Below are 19,836 nucleotides of genomic sequence, written 5' to 3'. Positions count from 1 at the left end.
CGTCTCGATCCGTGAGTCAACAGATGAGGACGTTTGCAAGACGACAACCATCTGCAAAAACAGTTCGACGACGTTTGCAGCAGTATGGACTATCTGCTCGGAGACCATGGCTGCGTTTACCCTTGACGCTGCTTCACATACAGGAGCGCCTGCGATGGTGTACTCAACGACGTACCTGGGTGTACGAATGGCAAAACGTAATTTTTTCGGATGAATCGAGGTTCTGTTTACAGCATTATGATGGTCGCAACAGTGTTTGGTGACATCGGGGTGAACGCACATTGGATGCCTGTATTCGTCATCGCCATACTGACGTATCACCCGGCGTGATGGTATGGGGTGCCTAGGCCAGCTCCTTCTCCAGATCCCTCACCAATTGAAAATGTCTGGTCAATGGTGGCCGAGCAACTAGCTCGTCACAATACGCCAGTCACTACTCTTGATGAACTGTGGTATCGTGTTGAAGCTGCATGGGCAGCTGTACCTGTACAAGTCATCCAATCTCTGTTTGACTCAATGTCCAGGCGTTTCAAGGTCGTTATTACGGCCAGAGGTAGTTGTTCTGGGTACTGATTTCTCGGTGCACCCAAATTTCGTAAAAATGTAGTCACATGTCAGTTCTAGTACAATATATTCGCCCAATGAATACCCGTTTATCATCTGCATTCATTCTTGATGTAACAGTTTTAATGGCCAGTTGTGTATAAGGGGCGGCAGATGACCAAAGTAGTGAGCGGTCACTAACATTTCGAATCAGAGGAATGTCAAGCAACAAGTTAAATAAAAAGCACTCCATGTTTCAGTGACGTCCTAGACTTTTTATAAAAACCATTTAATGTAGGTGATCCCAATTCTGAAGTTAAGCTTTTACCTTAGTTCCACGATATTATGTGTCTTTCAAATGTATTCTGGTGTTTGTAAGACTATTTCTTCTCTGCCGAACGTTTAATAGAAGATTCCACAAACTCCGTCATCAAGATATCGACGTATGCATAACAGCATGTTGCTATCACCAATCTGCGGTGTTGAGCAGCAGAACCAAACTATAGCTGCAATAGTTTTCAGAGCACTTACAAACATTTTTCGAAATGTAAGCGTAATAAACTTGCTGCTTCGAAATTTCTTACATGTCAAACAGTCTATGAATAGTGTTCACGATTCAGTAATTTTTTAGAACATTTCTCGTGGAGAAGAAGTCTGCTTAAAATACTTTAAAATTGTTTAAGAACGGTCTGTGAAGTAGACTATTCAGGTCATGCTGTAAATTACACCTCATACTCACATGTCCCATTTTTCCTTTATATCGATTACTGTAATAACATATTCTCTGTTAAAATAAAAATATATACTCACAGCTGCTTCACTTAACGTCCTTAATCTCACCAGTGTATCGTATCTGTTTGTAATATAGGGCCTATCAAGGACAAGCGTCAGAAAAAGTCATCAAACAAATGTCGGCCGAAAGCCCGAGACAGTAGGCAACAGGCAATTTGTCAAGATTCTCTTGTTCAGCCACATTCTTGGGCAAATGTTGCCAAGTTAAATGTTCAAATTATTTTCTCCTCAAAACAACTGTTGTAATTTGTTATATATTCATTACTTCATGTGTCACTTATTGTAAGCTAAATAATCTTACATCGTATTTTCAGTGAAGTAATTCTTTCAATTTTAGTCCTAAATCCAACATTAAGAATTGTCGTCTTTGGAAACTGTGATACTCTGCAGAGGCACTAATTAAGATATCTGATTCTACACAAATTTCACTGCCACACATATTTATCTCTTTATCTGATGATGATGTAACATGTGGACCATAGGCGTTTTTATTCCCTCCGTAAACATGCGTATTTTTCAGCTTACAGACCAATGGCCCGCAAATATGGACCTTCTTGATCTTAGTTTCAAAACTAGGGCGCAGCACCTAGCAGGGAACGATTCTTACAGCTGGTCGTACGCATAAAATGATTACTTCTACAAACCGACAAAGTGTTAGAATTATTGTATCTATATATTACAATGTGCTTTTTACATAACGTTTTCCAATTATTCTAGATGTTTAGAATTAGCTCAAACTTGCGTAAATTTTGTTCATTACTACGAAATTCCACTTTTTATGAAAGGTCCTCGTACGTGGACCTTAGGTCATAATGCATATTTGCTAATTTCAATCTGGTATTCGATAATGGAATTCTGAAACAACCGTTATTTCTATAGTCTACAACACTGCATGCAATATTATCTGATGAGCAATTAGAAACTCTTCTTCATGATAACTGTGCGGAATTATGTGGCTGAGAGTACGACGATTTCTCGTTTTTAATTGAAGATTGTCCTACATAGCTTGATTTTTTAAACTGACCGCTAAAGAATAAAAATGCCAAGATGTCTTGCCAGTAGCTAGGGGAAGAGGACGTCCTTGTACGGTGAATTCCTCTGACAATAAAGACGTAGATGCTGTAGGAAATGTGAATAAAAAGCCAAGAAGCGCTGTTGAAGTGAGTTTCAGAAGTTAGGCATCACAGTGTTGGCCAACTACCAAAATTTGTTGCGGCAAGGAATACCTTAAAATGTAGAAAATCTGGCTGCAATTCCAAGATAAGAGACTCTACGTCAAATGTCGAATGTGCTTACGTATTGTGAAAATAATTGTTTTGAAGCTTATCATAAAATGTAACGTAAAGATTTATTTACTGGCAGTAGCGAATTACTGCTTCCGGAAATTATTGTCCGATTATTACTTTCTTGCACAGTGGGGTGAGCACGTCATAAAGTCATTACAGAATAGTTAACTTCTTTTATGTATATACGCACACATCTGAGAGCAAGCCATGTCGATCCACATTTTTTGGTTGTGTTGTCACATCGTTTCTGCATGAGGACGCTCACAAAGATAGGTGTGTTGGGAAGCAGACGTGGAACTGAATGGCCAGTTTTTTTTTATGGTGCTGCTACATATTGAACACATTTTTGGTGGAAACGATTGAACTGAATAAGACAATGATGAGAATATTTATGAATTTTGAAAGAAGTTTTGTGAAGAATTGATTTAAGGCAAATTTGCAGCTTTTCTTACTTGTACGTAGTTATCACTCTGTTGTAAAATTAATTGTCATACCGAAATCTGGTTCAAACAGATCTCGTGGACTGCTAACAACTGTAGATGTAAGTTCTACTCCTCTACACATACATCTTGTGAAAGAACAGAGATCATTTTGGGTAGATTAATCTCCTGTGTAAATAAAATTTTGAATAATGAACCTGTTATGATTGTTTCTGAAACATGCATTAAGTCAGTATTGTTCACAACCTTGAAAGTCGCGTTATAAAGTCATTCTTTGCTACAAAATTATTTCAGAAGAGCCATTGGTAGAATGTTAGTATCGAAAATTACTCCCAAATAAGAAATACTACGCAGCTTGTGTCCGCATTGCACGTGGCGGTACACAGAGATAAATGCAAGAATAGTTCAGGGCCATAGTCATACCGTTATGCTATACATACAGTACAATGTCTTTTCGCAGTTAATCACTGATTAAATCAGATAGCTTAAGTTCAGTCTGTGAGTTATTTTCTTGTCATACAAAGTACATTTCAGTGAACAGTGTTGTGGAGCTGGGTTCCGTTATCAGCAATGAACTTAAAATAATTTGGATAATTTATTCAGACAGAATTTGGTAGTTCATTTGACGTGTAATTATTACTGGTTTTACTTCATCGTATTTGTGAGATATGAAAACTATCCATTGTGAGGTCAGGGCTTAGTAATCACATTTTTCACTAATTATTTTCGCGTACTAACGGTCTGTTCTACACAGACAGAGGGATATGAAGAAGAAAATTTACAGCATTTATGTTGTATTACAGCATCACCCAAGGTCTATATATATATATATATATATATATATATATATATATATATATATATATATGTGTGTGTGTGAGAGAGAGAGAGAGAGAGAGAGAGAGAGAGAGAGAGAGAGAGAGAGAGAGAGTGGGGGACTGTCTAAACCTTTTGAAATAAAATCAAATGTAAAACAAGGAAATAGTTTGACACCTCTACTTTTCAACTGTGTGTCATAGAAGGCAGTGAAGAACATTGCAAATCTGTACATGACAAAAACTCATTGTACACTATCACGATCAATATCACTAGTTAACCTCTTCACTCCTGAGATAAAACAAATTTGCAGCAAATTTTTCTTCCTATATTTTCCATCAAACTAATAAACGACCATGATACAAATGCAAAATTGGTGATTCACTCTGGCATAAATGGAGACGTGGACGCCAAGTCTCCCTTATCGTGAAAACGTATTATTCGTGCATATACAAGGTGACTCAGGAGGAAAGGTACTTCGTTTTTTTGGGGGGGAGGGGAGGGGGTGAAAGTATTAGTGATTCTGACCGAAAAACTTCATACGGACATATGCAGTATTCCGGATGGTTTCATAGATGGATCACGTTTAATTTAGACTGTTGTTTGTTTTCGACATTACTCAAACATTGTCATTCTTTACAGCGTACCACAGTAGTGTAGTAGAAGCTGGGACGAACAATTTAATACAGGGCACTTGTGTCTATCAATTCGTAAAACTACCTCAACTTGTCATACATAAATCTCCTCAACTTGGCCAACAAACTACGTATGCTATAACGCTTGCACATCGAGCGAGGTTTTCAGCATTGTCGCGCTCTCTCTTTCCGCAATGTATTAGCCCTAGAGGAAAAATGAACAGCATATTTTTGCAAGAAACTTGATGTAGTTTAATTTTGTACTGCGGCCCGTTTTCGCTGGAGGATGCAGCTTTCGAATTATTTGAGGAAAACGTAGAAAAGTGATATTAAATGTGTTGCATCTCGGAATCTATTCGGAATAGGGCTTTTGTCCATGTGAAGCTTTTTCTGCAGAATTGCTAATACTGTCACTTCTCAAAGCATGTACGTTTCCTCCTGACTTGACAAACCAAAATAACTCGAAAAATTAGCTTCACACGAAAAAATGAGCGGAATCCTAAGTTGATTATTTTCGAGGGGGACATCTTTTGGTGTTTATATGAGTTCCCCACCCCAGCTCCCTGGGGGTGGGGCGGGAGGCAACTTTAAAATTTCAAATCGGAGCCCCCATTTTTTATTGCAGAATCAGATTCTACATAAAAAACTACGTACATTTTGTCTTAAGCATTTGTTTTGATTCTTGATAGTTGGCGCTGTAAATCAGGAAAATCCATGTTCTCATTTTTGCGTGGAAAATGGTTACGGATGAATAAAAAATACTTATTTGCTTCGGAAATTTTGATTCGCTAAAACTAAAAATCTCCCTCTCTTCCCACAGGGTGGGGTTTGAGAGAAAGGAATTAAGAGTTTTCACAAATGTTGGCTCTGAGCACTATGGTACTTAACTTCTGAGGTCATCAGTCCACAAATGTTGATCCAAATATTAGGTTCAAGTCCTCCCTGGGGCATGGGTGTGTGTGTTTGACCTTAGGATAATTTAGGTTAAGTAGTGTGTAGGCTTAGGGACTGATGACCTTAGCAGTTAAGTCCCGTAAGATTTCACACATACATCCAAATATTAATTCTTTCCGCAGATTCGATGGATCTCTACTTATGCCTTAGTGAACAAATTTGGATTTGTGTCAAGGTTGTTTATTATTTTCCTGCGAATTTCTTTTACCTCAGGAGGGAAGAGGTTAACAAGTGATATTGATCGTGATGATTTTTTGTCATGTACTGATTTCCACCATTCTTCACTGCCTTCGTTAACACACAGTTGAAAAGTAGAGGTGTCAAACTACCTCCTCGTTTTACATCTGACTTTATTTCGAAAGGCTTAGACAGTTCCCCCATAAATTTTACTTTCGATTTATGCTTGTTAAGTTAATTTCACCATGTCTGTTGCTTTTTTAATTTGTAACATTCTACTCAGTTTAATAGAAAGAACAAATCCCTCTGCGGAAGTGAGTGGTGGCGAAGCGCAGCTGGCCCTGGGACGCGTGAGTCTCTCCCTTGAATCGCCGGCGGAGTAGGGGGTCAGCTTTATACGGGCCGGCGCTCGCTCTTTAATCCGGCGCTGCGCGGCCAGGGGCAGGGGTAGGTGAGGGGAGGGGTGGAGGGAGGGTGGAGGGGGCGGCGAGGCTCGTAAATTTGCCTGTGTTGTGGCCGGCGCGGCCGGCTGCCGGCTGCCGCACTAATTGAGTGCGTGGCGTGGCCCTGCCGACGTTACGCGAGCGCAACGGCGCCGCGACTTGCAGCGGCGCACCCGCGAGTAACTCGGTCACACGCCATCGCGGCGCCTGGCGCACGCTGCGCTGCAGTACGCTACACGTGTACTGTGCCCGCCGCTGCCCGTCGCCGTGCATCCCGTTACGACCGCGTCCCGTTGCTGTATTTCTTTCCGGCGGCACCGCTGTACAAACAACCTGCGCTTGCTTACTGAGGGAGATCCGGGACGTTTTCAAAACAACCGTAGCAATTACACCGCCGGTTTGTTGCATTAATGCTGCCGTCTAGTTTAGAAAAGCAGAGCAGGGGCGTGTTAAGGCCTTGCTCGGCTTTTTGAGCTACATTCGGTCCACCTTCTTGCTGGTATTCCACTTCATCTTTTACGTAGAGAAACACAAGGGGTGTTCAGTAAGTAAGGTAATACTTTTTTCCTCGGCCAGTGTCGTTTAAAAAAAATCCGGAACTTGTTGTGAGGCCACGCGGAATATTCCCGTTTCAGCCCCTATTTTGTAAAGTTCCCGTAGGTGACGGCCTTGTAAAGTATGTCTGTAAGGTGCGTTCCAAGCAGACAGCTGTCATCGAGTTTCTTATGGCGCGGTGTGGTGTCATCGCCAGACACCACACTTGCTAGGTGGTAGCCTTAGATCGGCCGCGGTCCGTTAGTATATACCGGAAAACGCGTGTCGCCACTATCAGTGATTGCAGACCGAGCGCCGCCACACGGCAGGTCTAGTCTAGAGAGACTCCCTAGCACTCGCCCCAGGTGTACAGCCGACTGTGCTAGCGATGGTTCACTGTCTACATACGCTCTCATTTGCAGAGATGACAATTTAGCAAAGACTTCAGCTACGTACGTCATTTGCTACGACCTAGCAAGGCGCCATATTCAGTTACTATGAATGTATTTTGACAGATAATATTGTGAATCATGTACCGTCAAGAGTGACAATCATTCATAATGGATTAAAGTTAAGTATCAAACTAATTACGTCCGCTTTCTGAATTCTAATTCCTTGTCATGTTCCAGACCCCACGTCAGTATAGTTCTTCCCTCCAACCTGCGTGAGCTAAAACGTGTGCATTTCGGCCTCCTCTCGCAAACACGGTATTGGCTCTTCTGCCAACACAACACGGGGAACCACAGCGTCGCCGATATTCATGTGCATGTGCAAAATATTCCTGGACGCCTAGCGCGAACAACAGCACGGTGAGTAGTTGGGCGAGGCGCCCGTTATCATACCATAGTCCGCAAAACTGTCGGATTTCCCGCTTGCTGACCGGCCGCCAGCAGCTACGACTCTTGCAGTGTTGGGAAGTGCAGAGACACTCATCGAGGTGATCGACGAGTTGCAGTCAAACATCTCGCTCAGTAACTGGACGTCTCTGGTGCACTGCTGACACACTCGTCCACCAGCTGGGGCACTCAGAGGTGTGTGCCCTCTTGGTTCCTCGCCGTATAACACAAGACCATAAAGAACAATGAAGGACGGACTCTGCGGAAATGCTTGCGAGTTACGAGGCTGATCGTGACAGTCTTTAGTCAAGCATCGTCAAACGTAATGGATCATGGGTTCTTGATGAAACTTTTGTTCTGTCGTTGCAACTACAAAAATGGTTGATTCTTTTCAATAGACGCGTTTCGTTCTATTGAGGTAAACTATAATCAGGGGTCTGTAATGAAGTTATTTACATTTTGATTTACTTTAAGATCGAAAAACATTTCTTTAATAATATGTTCATTAGTACTTACAGTGATTTTCGCTTGATTTATCGTTGCAGAATAACTAAGAGTTAGAGCAAAATTACCAGTGTCTAATGCAGAAAAACAACGATGTGCTAGCAGACGGCATTTCCCTATGTAAGCGACAAATCAAGCGAAAATCACTGTAAGTTCAGATCAACATGCAACTAGCAAGAGGACGACAGAGCTGCCAGGGGACATCCTTTGAGCGTTCACAGCCTGGCGGGAACCTTTTTTTTCCCCAAAGAGAATGAACAATTCTCAAGGCCACTACTGGGGATCTCCTCCTCTAAATGGCACACAGGCTGCTCGTTCCAGTACTTCTCCACATGTCTTTCATAAGATTTTAGTACAAACTTAGATTTGACAAATGCTGCACAAGTACAGTAATTTCTCGAGCTATTAAGAGAAATAGAGCTCAAAGCCGTACGAGCCTCAGTAGTAGGATAATGGCAACAACACCCCATTCTGCACTGTTGCCAAATTTTTCAAGGTGGAATAGCGGTGGTGCCCCATTCCATACCGAATAAATTTGGCAACAGTGCAGAGTGGGATCGTAACCCCATTCCACATTGAACAACTCTGGCAATAATGCACAATGTGGTCGTGCCACCATTACCCTATTAAGCCTCGTGAATATCACGAAGGCCGGGTTTGTCAACTAGCACAAATGTTGTGCAGCGCAAACAGGACACCGACAAATATGTCGCTGATTGGTGTTTCATCAGAAAATGAAACCGCGAGCGCGTTAACTAGCCGGTCCGCACCAGTAAACACTGATTCCTTAAGGAATCGAACTCCCATGAATAAAACAACTTCCTGATTACTTTAAAAATGAGCTAACGTGTTAAATGTCATTAATCATGAAAACGAGAAAACGTTTAGAAAAGCCTTCAAATTATATTTTAAGTTTGTTAGGAGTCGCTATGTGCTCTTAATACCAAATTCTGGATGAAGATAGTCCAGGTATCTGCGCTTTGTGTGTTTCACTACCTCAAGACATGTACACATTTTCTAACTATCAGACATGCCTTACTGCGCCACACCTGCAACATACGATTGTACGTCTTGATGAGTAGACTGTGACTGCAATTTAAATTTTTTAAGTTCGATCGATAACACTGAACTACCAATTTGAAGTGCATGAGTTGAGTTAGTTATGTTTATTTCAGTATAAAATGATACAAAATCATCATCTTCATAAATATTTAGTTGTAGTTGTTTAAAAAGGTAATTTACATTTTTATGTAATTAACTCGCTAACTAAATATGCATTCATGTTCCAAGATTCAGTATAACAAATTTTTAGTGAATAATTACTTGAATTATGTAATGTGTTACGCATTGATAAATTTCAGTGCCAATCTGGAAGTACAAAAGTAAAATATTAAGAAAAAAATGAAGATAATATTACATGAATAAAAATATTTTGTACGTCTACTTTGTACCAGAACTATGTAAAGCACAAAAGAAAATATATAAGTTAACTGGTCAAAAATGTATATGAAGGATCACAAATGTTAAATGTCCATATGTTCAATATATACAATTACATATTTTGTTCAGAGATAAATTCAGAAGATGATCGCTTTCGCTTGGCTTGACGTTTATACACATATTCGGGAACATCCCTTACGACAGTCTAGTAGAAATCTACTAAAATAGTAGGGCTCCACTTTCCCGCATACCTCTTCTCAAATGTGGCAATATCTTGATGAAATCGCTTCCCATGGTCATCACTTACTGCTACACAATCTTTGAGGAAGAAGTCAAGATGACTATGTAAGAAATGCATTTTCAATGACAGGTTGCAACCAAGTTTTTCATAATATGACACTATGTTATCTGTAATCCCCTTGTAATTTATTGGTCGTTTGATTCCTAAGAACTGTAAACAGACTGTCTTACAACGTTCCCCTGCTTGGTTTTCATGACCTTGTATGATTCCATCAAAAGTATGGTCTCCAAAATCCTCTCGATTCTATGGGCCTACAAAGATGCCCTCCTTTACTTTGGCATCACTTAAGCAAGAGAATTTTTGCCTTAAGTACTTAAACGCGTCACCATCTTTGTTCATTCCCTTAAATTTTTTCATGAGACCCAGCTTGATGTGCAAGGGCGGGAGCAGAAGCTTTTTAGGGTCTACTAGAGGTTCACTCTTAATGTTCTTCATACCTGCTTGAAGAGATTTTGTGGTGGGCCATTCATGTTTACTGTAATGAGATGCGCGAGCTCAGCTGTCCCATTCACAGAGAAAGCAGCCATATTTAGTACACCCTAACTGCATACCTAATAGCAGTGCAACCACTTTCAAGTCACCAAAAACCTGCAATTCAGAGTCATTATACTTTATGGCTCCTAGTAAAATTTTCATGTTTTGGTATGACTCTTTCATATGCACACTATGCCTAACTGGAATAATTAATTTCGAGAGCCTTCATTAGACAATTTATGTCTACACATGTCACAAGACTATCTTGCATGTTAAAAAACGAACCGAATTGTTGCTCTTTAATGCGGTAGAAGGAAACATTTACATTGCTCTCGCGAAAATTGCACTGTTTCAAACTTGATGCTAAAATCTCAGCCTTAGCTTTAGACAGCTCTAAGACATCACTTAACTCATTTTGAGACAATTTTTGTGGATCATCAATTGATGATATATTTGGAAGAAACTCTGGATCTTGTGATGTACATGGTTCAGGACATTCAGAATGCCCATCACAAGTAATCTCGCACGCTGTCTGTGGTTCAGGTAATGGCAATCCTTCCCCATGTAGAACTCGACGTATCGTAGATGGAATGTCAGGATAGATCACCGTCCGCTTCTTCTTCTTTGATATTCGCTTCTTGATAGGACGAACCATACAGAAGTAGCCGTCACTGACATGGTTAGTTGGCTCTCGCCAGATCATGGACACTGCAAAGGGCTTTGAACGTCCTTTCCCATTCATCCAATTCCTGAGGCTGCTGGCACAAGTATTGCAGATCACATGTGGAGCCCAGGGTTTATCCTAATCACCTATTTTACTCCCAAAATAACAACTCTAAATTTTTTAATCAGTATAGTTATTTGCTGTTTTGAGAAGCAAATGTCTCTTCTCCACACAATAGCAAAATGTGTCAGCACTGTTAACACAAACTCGTGGCATATTTGTTCACTTCAGTAGCTGTCAACTTGAACAACTGGTAGTTAATCTGGAAACAAATGTGCAAAAATCGTTACATACATTAATAAAGTCACTGAAGTTGAAGAGAAGGGAGACAAAAAAAGGGAGATAAAAAAATGGTATCAAAGTGCTATGATTCTGTTAAGCAGAAATCTTAACGGCAATCACGTATTAATTAATGATGCAAGAATAGTGGTAACTCACTTAGGTGTGTTCACTGTGACCTTGAAATTAATTGACCTCACACCTTGTAACCCCAGCCCTGCCTTTTGAAATGATAAGAAAACAATTCTCAATTTTAAAAAAAGTCTTCGATATTACCATTAATAAAGCGCAAGGCCAGGCACTTCAAAGGGCGATATTGTATTTACTAGAACCTGTTCTTTTTTCACATGGACAGTTATATGCGGTCTCCCTACGAGTTTGCACATTCAGTAATATTTATGTTTGTGCTAAAGACACATACACCCAAAAAGTAAACGAGATCACATTATAACTGCCAACTTTGTTTTCAAAGGTGTTTCGTACCTTAAAGAAGTTTTGAAAACTAAAATAATTTCTGCTTTTTATGCGTTTGCAATTGAACATATTTTAAATAATGATATCGATTTTTACTAATATTTGTTACTACTATTCAGTATGTAATACAGTTTATTAATAAATACTTACATTTACTTATTTCTGCGTTACTATATTACATACTGGTGAATGGTCAGGATAGAGAGCGAATTATTTGCAAGGGTCAATAAGTCATATTGTTGTGTACATACTTCCGCGTGGTCAACAACTTTCCCAATAGAGCGCTCCCCGCTAAGCACAACAGCGCAGGCGCAGCGCTCGTCTGTCTCCGCACTAGGAGATGGCGCTGCCATAAAGACGGACCAAATTCACCTTCCGCCGATCCGCGTATTAATATGTATCGCAGCCAGTGAGATTGCTGCTAACGTAGAACCTTTTCTCCTCGCAGATCACATTCGCGCAGTGATACATAAACGCTCGACGTATTATAACGAGTGTAGAGACCTCCGATTAGTCAGTCTGCATCAGTCTGTAGTCAAGTTTCAGTCTGCGCCTAATAAGATTATCATATTCCTGTACATAGTCATGAAGATAAATGAATAGACACTTTGTCAAGTATCAGAGATATGTGAGAATAAGATTAACGTTCAAAGACCAAGGGAACTGCAGATTGTCAATTGTAAACAGCATCCAGAATCAAGTTACGTAATGTTTATGCTTGTTATTGTTTTAATAAATGTGTGTGAAATTTAATCAAGTTCTGTTTAAAGTTGGTCACCGTCAATTTGCTACTCTCAGCGTGCAGGTGGCATTTCTATCGTCTGACTTAACGGCAGAAGATAAACACGCCACGATAAGACCCCGAGACATGTTGCTGAAACTCGCCTACTTCGCTAGAGCGACAAGTCAAATAATCTGATGGTGTGTGTACCGAAGGTCTTACAGTACGCACACCACACATATGAAGAATCGAATATCAAACTTTTGTTGCTGCTGTCGGCTATTTGGTACCCGACGTGCAAGTGAGGCCGAGATAAGGTGCCCCAGTTTAGTATCTGAGTGATACAGATGAGCTGTCAACAGTGTTCAGACAACATGCTATCACTTTAACAAAAATGCTAATATACTGTACAGTACCAATGGAATGCGCGGGTAAAAAGGAAACTCCTGGGTTTTCTGATAGCTAAACGTATAATGGATGACGGAGAAAAGCATTATTTGTTCCGGACTTCAGTCATTAGTATGTTTTTGACCCTGCACCAATTAATAATCTGTCGTCCTCGGCACTGAAACGCATTCGTACCTTTTAACACAATTTGTAGTCGCAGCAACTGCTTTACTAGTACGCAGTGGCAGGCGGGAGTGGCCGAGCAGTTCCAGGCGCTACAGTCTGGAACCGCGCGACCGCTACGGTCGCAGGTTAGAATCTTGCCTCGGGCATGGATGTGAGTGGTGTCCTTAGGTTAGTTAGGTTTAAGTAGTTCTACGTTCTAGGGGACTGATGACCTCAGCAGTTAAGCCCGATCGTGCTCAGAGCCATTTTTGAGTACGCAACGTACAAAGCATAAGCCCCGTGCAGAACCAGTTGGCCTGTCACGCCTGACGTAGAGCGTTAGCGCACTACGCACTGCGTTCCAGCGGAAAACGCCTTCATTGTTCTGTCACTGACGAGAGGACGAGGTCCTCCACGCCGGGAGCATTACGTGTTACGCGGCGCAAAATTCTTACTACTATGAAAATCCGACTTAAGAGAAAGCCAGCCATCCAACAGACAAACATTAGTTTCGCTACAAACAGTCAAGTATAGTCGGAAAAGAACGATAATAACTGTGATAAACATTGGGCCGAGGTTGTTGTTGTTGTTGTTGTTGTTGTTGTCGTTGTGGTCTTCAGTCCAGAGACTGGTTTGATGCAGCTCTACATGCTGCTCCGTGGTCCGAGGTATAGCCGCCGTATGTTGAGGAATCGATGTGCAATAAACATCTGTTTACCAGTACATTCATGCACGCACTCTGCTGAAGTCACATAGCGCAGTACTGGTTTCGTACAAAGTACATGGTGTCTTTTATAAGAGCATGAGTGTATCAACACATAAATGTTTATTTACATTACTGCCCATTAAAAATGCTACACCAAGGAGAAATGCAGATGATAAACTGGTGTTCACTGGACAAATAGATTATACTAGAACTGACTTGTAATTACATTTTCACGCAATTTGGGTGCATAGATCCTGAGAAATCAGTATCCATAACCACCACCTCTGTCTGTAATAACGGCATTGATACGCCTGGGCATTGAGTCAAACAGAGCTTGGATGGCGTGTACAGGTACAGCTGCCCGTGCAGCTTCAACACGATACAACAGTTCATCAAGAGTAGTGACTGGCGTGTTGTGGCGAGCCTGTTGCTCGGCCACCATTGACCAAACGTTTTCAGTTGGTGAGAGATCTGGAGAATGTGCTGGCAAGGGTAGCAGTCGAACATTTTCTGTAACCAGAAAGGCCCGTTCAGGACCTGCAACATGCGGTCGCGCATTATCCTGCCGAAATGTAGGGTTTCGCAGGGATCGAATGCAGGGTAGAGCCACGGGTCGTAACACATCTGAAATGTAACGTCCACTGTTCAAAGTGCCGTCAATGCGAACAAGAGGTGACCGAGACGTGTAACCAATGTCACCCCGTGCGTACCATCACGCCGGCTGATACGCCAGTATGGCGATGACGAATACACGCTTCCAATGTGCTTTCACAGCGATGGCGCCAAACACGGATGCGACCTTCATGAGCACTATGGGACTTAACTTCTGAGGTCATCAGTCCCCTAGAACGTAGAACTACTTATACCTAACTAACCTAAGGACATCACACACATCCATGCCCGAGGCAAGATTCGAACCTGCGACCATAGCGGTCGCGCGGTTCCAGACTGTAGCTCCTAGAACCGCTCGGCCACCCTGGCCGGCTTGCACCCAGGTTCGTCGTTGAGTCCACCATCGCAGGCGGTCCTGTCTGTGATGCAGCGTCAAAAGTAACCGCAGCCATGGTCTCCGAGCTGATAGTCCATTCTGCTGATTCCATATTCTGTTAACAGTCATTGGATCTCGACCAACGCGAGCAGCAATGTCGCGATACGATAGACCGCAATCGCGATAGGCTATAATCCGACCTTTATCAAAGGCGGAAACGTGATGGTACGCATTTCTCCTCCTTACACGAGGCATCACAACAACGTTTCACCAGGCAAAGCCTGTCAACTGCTGTTTTTGTATGAGAAATCGGTTGGAAACTTTCCTCATGTCAGCACGTTATAGGTGTCGCCACCGTCATCAACATAGTGTCAATGCTCTTAAAAGCTAATCATTTGCGTATCACAGCTTCTTCTTCCTGTCGGTTTAATTTCGCGTCTGTAGCACATCTTCGTGGTGCAGCAATTTTAATGGCCAGTAGTGTAATCACGATTACTTGTTGTAACATGACTGTACCTCACTATCATTATTGTTTCAGATGCGTTATAGCCAGACAAGTGTTTTGTGCAATACTGGAAGAAAAGTACCGCCGTCTTCAGTCACCTCAACCATCGTTAGGTAACTGCAAGTGTAACCGGTTGCGCCACAGTTCCAAAGTTGACTGCGATACTGCGGTACCAAACTGTGCTTTTAATGGTCCAAGATGCTTCCAGCAGAGCAATGTTTATCTGATGACCCCAGCGTCTGACGGTTATAAAATGAAACTGTATGCGACTTGCAGGTTCTTCATCCGTATATTACTGTACGATGGGCAATCAGTAAGTAATGCAATACTATTTTTCTGATAACAACCTGGTTTTAATTTGCTCTGCAATACACCATACTATTCCACACCCTTTTGATTATAAACCCCTATTTTTCAATATAATCTCCGTTCAATGCGACGGCCTTAGGGCACGTTCGTGGGAGAGCCTGTACGCTCGGCTCGCATGGTACGTCTCTTCTGGTCAACGCCGGAACCAACGTATGGCTACATGAACAATCTCCTCATCATCCATGTAGTGCTTCCCATGGAGTGAATCCTTTGAAATCGGAAGGTGGATGGGAAAGAAAAGTCCAGTGACGTTTTGCTAAAACTACCAACAGAGACGTCTAGTTGTGTAGCGAGGTGTTTGTTTGGGATCCGTCGATCACCTCGCATGAAAGTTGTGAGAAAATGAAACGCTTACAGCAGCCCCTATAATTTTAGTTATTTCGTAGCTATCAGTTTCAGCGCTTCAATACGCCATCTTCAGGTTGTAGTTGACGCTGAAGGGGTTGACACGATCTCTATGTACACCACATCAGTCCCCAACGTAACTGGTTATGCAGACTATCGAAAAACTTTGCTGTCGACACTCCAGCCATCAACTCGCAACACGAAAGTGTCCGCACGTACCAACATTGCACGAGTCACAGCTGTCTGCATCCGGCTGTCACACAGGAGATCGGACAGGGTTGCGTTACATTGTTGCTATAATGAGAGAGCCTTGCCCAACAACTCAACTTGCCTTTGTTCACTGCCAGGTCTCACTAGACATTCTGCAAGCGACTACGAATATCTACGATACTCTGGTTTCCTGCCAAAACTGAATGAAAGGTCTGTGACTGGAACGCATCTACGTTACGGACGCCATTTTGAGGGGTACGTATTGTGCCGGTACCTGTTCGAACTTAATGAAACAATAGAGACAGACGCGGGAATCTTCAGTTGAAACTTCCGGGCTGAGAGGCCGTGGTTGATGTATAAAATTCCCACCTAACGTTTCGTCTCCATCTGCGGGAGACATCTTCTGAGGTCGTCTGGCTACTGCCACTGAGGCTCCAGGTACTCTCGCATTTACAGAGCGCAAGAGGGCACCACCATTCGTCACGTGATGCCGACAGTATGCCTATCTTTGTAGGCGTCATCATTCTCGATTAAGAGTAATCCATTGTCACTCTGCTGGCGCAACGTCGACATCCATATTTTGTCTAACTTTAAAACTTCCTCTTTGTATTAAAATTGTGTTTATGAATCTCTATTGCTTCTCTATACATGCGCTCATGATAATGGGATGTTCGTGCTAGAATGCTTGTCTCATTAAATTTAATTTCGTGGTTCCCATCTTGAAAAACATGCTCAGCTACGGCCAATTTTTTGGTGTGTCATAACCGACAGTTTCTTTTATGTTCGGCTAAGTGGGTGTTTACACTTCTTTTCGTTGTTACAATATATACTTGTCCACAAATGCATGGAATTTTGTACACTCCAGGTGTTGCTAGGGGTTGTCGGGCGTCTTTTACAGTTCTTAAATATTCCTTAATCTTGTTGGTGGGTCTGAAGATTGTTTCCACCCCATACTACGACGCGGGAATGTTCCACGATGTCCCACATTCCCATTTTTTTCAGCCGAAAGTCGCGTAGAAAAAAATGTATAGGATTACGTTTTGAACGCCCGTCATAGAATATTTCATTCCAGTATGCCGCCGTAAGAAAAACTTCATATGTCCACCACGACATCCGTGACCGCACACATTTACAACAGCGGAACTATTCCCTAGTTAGTTCCATTCAATTTAAAAAAAAGCCAAGGCTTCGAAAATTGATATCTGCAGAGTAAGAGAACGTGGCAGGGAGGGGGGGGGGGGGGGGGGGGAGGGGAAGAGCTGAGCACGGTCTGTTTCCACTGGCAACCAAGTGCGAAACGCAGCCATCCCTGTTCCGAGAATAGCGCTCCCAAGTGGCTGCACAAGAGCCGCAACCTGTTTGCGGCGCGAGTGGCGCCGCCTCGCGGAGGTACGGAAGTGCTGCTCTGACGCAAGGCAATCAGGTGAGTCTTATTCTGGGAACGCACACCACTCTCACAGCTGCCTTCGTCAGAGCTCGCGTCTGCCTCCCGCGCCAGTGGTGGTACGCGGGCAGCCGACAAACACCACCGACTGCACCTCTGGCATTCGGCCAGATCGTTAATTACTTGCAGCACAACCAGAGGCTTTCTCAATTTCCTGCAGACAAGGATACTTCCTCTGAAAGGAAATATTCAGCCGTCACCTACCCACAAGAGCTAGCAAATAGCCTGCGGTTGAATGAAAATTTTCCTGTTTTTTTTGTTTTTTTTGTTTTTTCAATTATTGCTGCAGACTCTTATTTTTCATGGAAGCGTTACGCGCATAACGAGAATGAGTCTGACTCACGTGCGCTCGCCGTAATAAGCACATTTGTATGTTTCCACACAGAGGGTGACGTTTCGCTGGTTCGCCGCAGTGTGGCAACATTACTTCCACGTCGGCAGAAGGAAGTGATTAGTTTAACAACCTTAATATTGTCATAGGTCTAAAGTCAATATATATCTCGAGGTGGTGCGTTTTGCCTGCACGAGCGAAATATTTACTCTTTGGCACCGCGTTGCGAGCGGAGAAAAGCAAGAAAATCGGAATGTTTCCAGAATGAGATTTTCACTCTGCAGCGGAGTGTGCGCTGGTATGAAACTTCCTGGCAGATTAAAACTGTGTCCCGGACCGAGACTCGAACTCGGGACCTTTGCCTTTCGCGGGCAAGTGCTCTACCAACTGAGCTACCCAAGCACGACTCACGCCCCGTCCTCACAGCTTCACTTCTGCCAGTACCTCGTCCCCTACCTTCCAAACTTTACAGAGCTACTGTAAAGTTTGGAAGCTCAGTAAAGTTTGGGAGGTAGGGGACGAAGTATTGACAGGAGTGAAGCTGTGAGTACGGGGCGTGAGTCGTGCTTGGGTAACTCAGTTGGTATAGCACTCGCCCGCGAAACGCAAAGGTCTCGAGTTCGAGTCTCGGTCCGGGACACAGTTTTAATCTGCCAGGAAGTTTCAAATCGGAATTTGACTGGACTTTGTTACGAGACACGATAACGAGACGACGTATACAATGAACCAGTCGTTGTTAGCCGCCATACTATATAATGCGTGGCTTTGAAATTCACAACCAGTATGTAATGTTAATGTGGAGATTAGTAACGGCCAGAATACAGTCTGATCATAGAATGAAGGCTTTCACGGCATGTGTTGTCATCACTTAACACTTCCTGGCTGAGATGCCGTGGTCCATACATAAAACTCTCCCTTGGCGTTTTATGTATGGACCACGGCATCACAGTCCTGAATTGTTAAGTGATGAGAATACAGTCTGTTGCATTTTAAAGTTAATTGGACATATTTAATTTTTATCAAAGGATTCTGTGAGGAACTGTTATGCACTACAAGCCTGTATAGCACTTCGAACATTTGGTGGTCGACGTTTGTAGAAGAACCTACTTCTCTCACACGGTCAAAGCATAGAGAAAGTTTTCTCTGAAAAAAAGAACTCACTGCACTCGCAGACAAGCATCGAATGACCAAATGCTAATTGCAGCGTTACAATTCGCAAAGATCCTATATCAGTTTTCTTTCTGTTACATTTCAAGAATTTTACAGGCAAACGGCGGAGTAGGCAGCTGCTTCTCCACCACGAGAGTAACTTGTCTACGTGTACGAACTTACGTCCGCTTTGGGGATCGTCGACGCTGATAGAGATAGTGTTCTTCACAGACATACAAACAGAGACACTACACACGCTAGTTCAGTAACAACGAGTTTAATATTACCATATGGAAAAACGTTAATTCTTCTTTTGAGCAGTAGAATGTACTATTGCGGTTACTTACTAGTACTTTGTACTAGAGGATAAAAACTGTAGAGTATGAAGGAGATTGGAACACATCCAGCAAATAATTCAGGACGTAGGTTGCAACTGCTACTGTGAGATGAAGAGGTTTGCACAGGAGAGGAATTCGGATGGGCCGCATCAAACTCGTCAGAAGATAGATTACTCAAAACACTTGCTTTCTTCTAGGTACTGATGCTTTTCACAAACAAGAGTAATACGAAAGAACACATACTTAGATAGATCTCAAAGCGCATGCGTACGCCTGTATATTTAAGCATTATTCATCGTATTTGGACAAAACCCTCACAGAAGGACCTGATATTAGCATATGGACTTGATATTAGCATATCAACAAAAGTAAAACTGAAGTGATATCAGGTGTTCCCCAGGGAAGCGTCCTGGGACCTCTACTGTTCCTGATCTATATAAATGACCTGGGTGACAATCTGAGCAGTTCTCTTACGTTGTTCGCAGATGATGCTGTAAGGTCATCCGAAGACCAGTATCAGTTGTAA

The 19,836-nt window shown here is 42.4% G+C and overlaps 1 non-coding gene across 1 annotated transcript; it reads right to left on the bottom strand.

Moving 5' to 3' along the window:
- Positions 1–18,150: 18,150 nt before the first annotated feature.
- Trnas-cga (transfer RNA serine (anticodon CGA)) lies at positions 18,151–18,225 on the bottom strand. Its single transcript has one exon. It is a non-coding gene; the product is annotated as a tRNA-Ser (tRNA).
- Between the last annotated feature and the right edge of the window lie 1,611 nt (positions 18,226–19,836).

This window comes from Schistocerca gregaria, chromosome 1 (genome assembly GCF_023897955.1).
Source record: "Schistocerca gregaria isolate iqSchGreg1 chromosome 1, iqSchGreg1.2, whole genome shotgun sequence".
Taxonomy (NCBI): Eukaryota; Metazoa; Arthropoda; class Insecta; order Orthoptera; family Acrididae; genus Schistocerca; species Schistocerca gregaria.
The sequence above is the reverse complement of the archived record's forward strand: the minus strand, read 5'-3'. Positions and strand labels throughout refer to the sequence as shown.